The 4,194-nt window shown below is 35.9% G+C and overlaps 1 pseudogene; it reads right to left on the bottom strand.

The window, feature by feature from the left end:
• Window positions 1-2,241: 2,241 nt before the first annotated feature.
• Window positions 2,242-3,047, bottom strand: LOC114618377 (annotated as a pseudogene).
• Between the last annotated feature and the right edge of the window lie 1,147 nt (window positions 3,048-4,194).

Genomic DNA, 4,194 nt, shown 5'->3' with positions numbered 1-4,194 from the left:
ATTTCTTTCATTACTCAATCCCCATTTCATAGAATGGTTTTCAAACCCCGTTAATTTGAAAATGTTCTACAGTTTTTTGTTGACTACTGGTTTGATTTTATTGTGGTCAGATATGATAGAATACAAACATCTATTATTTTTACTTTTCTTATATTTGTTAAGACTTGCTTTGAATATTATTTTGTAATGTATTTTAAAGAAACTTACAAAGTTTTTTTTTTAAGCTAATGTGACTATACATGATTTGGATAATTTGTTCTATAGATGTCTGTTGTGTCCATTTAACCTGTGATGTCCTTTAACACAAAGGCCTCTGGGAAATTTGGTGTTGCTGTTGTGTGGATGACCTGAGTGGATATCTATAATAATGTGGTCTTGAAGATATTCATTATTATTGTGTTGAGTTTAATCTGTGTCTTTATAGCAGTAGTGTTTATTTTATAAAATTATGTTTAATGCTGTTAGTTTTAGAATTGTAACATCTTCTTGATAGATTATTTTCTTAGAAAGTATGAAGTGATTCTTATCTATTTTATCTAATATTTGCTTGAAGTCTATTTTGCCGAATATGAGAAGAGTTAATTTCTCTTTTCATTGGCTTAGAATTCCAGTCTGGCACACCAATGCATACTTGGCTTGAGATGAGGTGTATTTCTTGGAGATGACAAATAAATTCTCCTTTTAAAATCTAATCTGCTTTTTGCCTTTAAATTTGGAAATTTAGAATTTTAATTTTTAAAGTTACTTTATTTGCTGTTTTGATTCAAAGTCTCCCCATTTAAGGCTGGCTGACCTGGAACTTGATATGTAGATCATATTGGCTTCAAACTCAGAGATTTTTTTCATTTTTTGCCTTTTGAGTGCTGAGAATAAAGGCATGTGCCAGACCCTTGGCTCAAAGTTATTTTGTAGTGTTTTAATTTTTGACATTTTGTAGTGTTTGATGAGTTCCCATTTTTCAGTTGTTTGACTACTGTTCTAACATAGTTTGCTCTTTTCTATAGCTTCCTGGATGTGTTTATTTTTCTCTTCATTACAAAGAATCCCTTCAAGTATGTACTATGGTGCTTGCTTTGTCACAATTTCCTTAATTTTGCTTCACCATGGAAAGGTTTTCTCCTTCAATTATGGCAGCTTTACTTCATACAGCTTTCAAGAAATTTTGCTTGTTCTCTCTATTTAGAGTTTTAACTATAATACAATATGGTATGGTCTTTTTGGTCTATTTTGGTCTTGTCAGTTGGTGTTCTGAATACATCTTTAATCTGAATAGTTATGTCTTTCATTAGTTTTTGAAATTTTTTGTTGTTTCTTTATTGAATATAGTTCTTACATCTTTATCCTGACATTCTCTTCTACCCCATCATTCATGAATTCTGTCGTCTTATGGATTCCGTAGGAATGCTATGGTCTTTTCACATTGTCTTCTTACTTGTTTTTGTTGGTATCTGATTGTTCCAATATATCTGTCCTGTCTGAATTTCTAATATTCTGTTTTACACTTGATCCATCATATCAGTGATTCTTTTTACTAAGTGTTTTTTTTTGAGTCTTCTGTTTTTAAAATTTCAGTCAGATATTTTTTCTCATTGTGATGGTTTGGCTGTGAAATGTCCCCTACAGGATCCTGTATTTGAACACTAGGCTTCCAGTTGTTGATGCTGATTGAATAGATTGTGAAACTTAGTAAGCGGAGCCTTGTTGGAGATAATTTGTCACTGGGAGTGAGCTTTGAGGTTTTACATTTCTCCCACTTCCCACTGTCTCTGCTTCCATGTGTGGATGAAAATGTGACCAGCCAGCTTCCTCTTCTTGCCTTCTGCACGTTTCCATTCCTTCCCCACTGTTATGGACCCTGTTCTGGAGCTATAAGCTAATTTATTGCTATTATTATCTGAATTCTAATCTTTCTGTCTTAAACTTAGACTAGAAGTTTCTTTGAATGTGTATTTCCTCCTTGCTATGAGCACAGTGCTATTGGGGTTTAAAGAAGAGAACGTGAAGTATAGAGAAATTCAAGGATTACTATTTTGATGTAGTATTCTCTCACATATATTTCTACAAATAAAGACTGTGTGTGATTCCCTTTTAACCTACCTTCTTTCACACAAATACCATCACGCTGAAGATCATTCATTCATTTATTTAATGATCTACTTGAAGTAATTTTCTTTTTTTTTAAGATGGAAGATAATTTTGTAATTATATTTAAGTACAGAAAACTTAAGTGTACATTATTTTTTAACCCAGTTTAGTGGCGAGTTCTTTAGCCTTTGCTTTTCCAGCTTGGCAATTCGGGCCACAGACTTAGGACCCAGGAAGTTGCCTCCCCAGTGGCGGCGGACCTCGACATATCTGTCATTATAATTGGTCCTAATAGCTTCCACCAGCCTAGCCAGAGCACCCTTGTCTTCCGAGTTAACCTGTGTGAAGGCAACAGTGGTGCATGTCTTCCTGTGGACCAGGTGACCCAGCCTGGCCTTTCTCTTGATGATGCAGTAGGGCACCCCCATCTTTCTGCACAGGGCAGGCAGGAAAACCACCAGCTCAATGGGGTCTACATCATGGGCAATCACCACCAGCTGAACCTTCTTGTTCTCCACCAAGGTGGTGACTGTATTGACTCCTGCTTGGAGGACAGATGGTCTCTTAGTTGGGACGTCTCCTTTGCCAGCAGCTTTCTTCTCAACACGGGCCAGTAGCCTTTGCTTCTTCTCTTGCTTTGTCTCTGGCCTGTACTTGTGGGCAAGCTTAAGCAGCTGAGTAGCTGTTTGCCTGTCCAGGGCTTGGGTGAACTGGTTTATGGCAGGAGGTATTTTGAGCCACTTATAGAGGATGGCTCTTTGCCGCTGCAGCCTGATGTATCTGGGCCATTTAACGAAGCATGTTAGATCTCTTTTGGGCTGGATGTCCTGCCCAATGCCGATGTTCTTGGGCCTTTTCTCGAACAGAGGATTGACCACCTTTTTGGCCTCCTGCTTCTTGACGACAGCGGGAGCCGGGGCCACCTTCTTCCCCTTGGCCTTCTTTCCTTTGGGCATCTTGCTTGGCTGGAGGAGAGAGAAAGAAGAGGGAATTGTGGGTGATAAGTAAGCGGCCGTGGAGATCGCCAGTAATTTTCAATATTTTATGAGCCACTGCATAAAATAACTAAGACATTCACTAACTTAGAAATAGTGCTGAATGGTCACTAGAATCTTCTCCTTATTGTATTGTAGTTCTAATTTCACATTTGTGGGTGAATTTCCAACATTTTCATACATCAGCTTTCAAACTATTAACTTTACAATGTAATCTATTTATGAACTAGTGGGATATACATTAGCAATGGCTTATTCTTAATACGAGAAGATACTAATGTGTTTTACTCCTACAAAATATTATACTTTTAGAACCGTCCTCGTCATTTATCAGCTCTGTGTGTGGCTAAGATCACGAGCAACGTCTGTTCTTGTCAGTTTAAAATTCTTCCCATGTTATGATTTCAAAATTGACTGACATAAAATTATACACAACTCTTATATTTACATTCTATAAACTTAAATATTTGAATTTAAGATGTAATATGTGTTTCACACAATGTGTTTGCACATGTGTTTTAATGTGTTGATATACATTACATTAAACAATAACAGGTATTTGGTGATTTTTCTCGTAGTAAATTCCTTCATGTGAAATTTCTTGGAATTCAATTAACGAAGATGTGCAAGCACAAGTGGAATGGATGTAAAAAAAAATAAACTGTGGTTTAGAAATAATTGTACATTTGATCTTTATTTTCTATATTTTTATTATGTATAGAGCAAATAGCTAAATAAAATTGTCATGAACAAAAACTAAAATAAGGATATTGTTGACTTTCAATTAACTTAATAGCTTTCACTTATACCATTTCCTTTTTTAAAAATTATTTTTATTTTTACTTTATGCATATGAGTACACTGTAGCTATCTTCATACACACCAGAAAAGGGCATCGGGTCCCATTACAGATGGTTGCGATCCACCATGTGGTTGCTGGGAATTGAACTCAGGACCTCTAGGAGAGCAGTCAGTACTCTTTACCTCTGAGCCATTTCTCCAGGCCCCCAACTTATACCATTTCTTGTGGCATACAATATTTCTTTATATATTAAGTTCACCATAAGTAGCTATATAACTAGTTTTAATAGTTTCCCAAGCCTTTGGAATTTTT

The sequence above is a fragment of the Grammomys surdaster genome, unplaced genomic scaffold (assembly GCF_004785775.1).
Source record: "Grammomys surdaster isolate TR1022 unplaced genomic scaffold, NIH_TR_1.0 141, whole genome shotgun sequence".
Taxonomy (NCBI): Eukaryota; Metazoa; Chordata; class Mammalia; order Rodentia; family Muridae; genus Grammomys; species Grammomys surdaster.
This window is presented reverse-complemented; position numbering and strand designations above follow the sequence as displayed.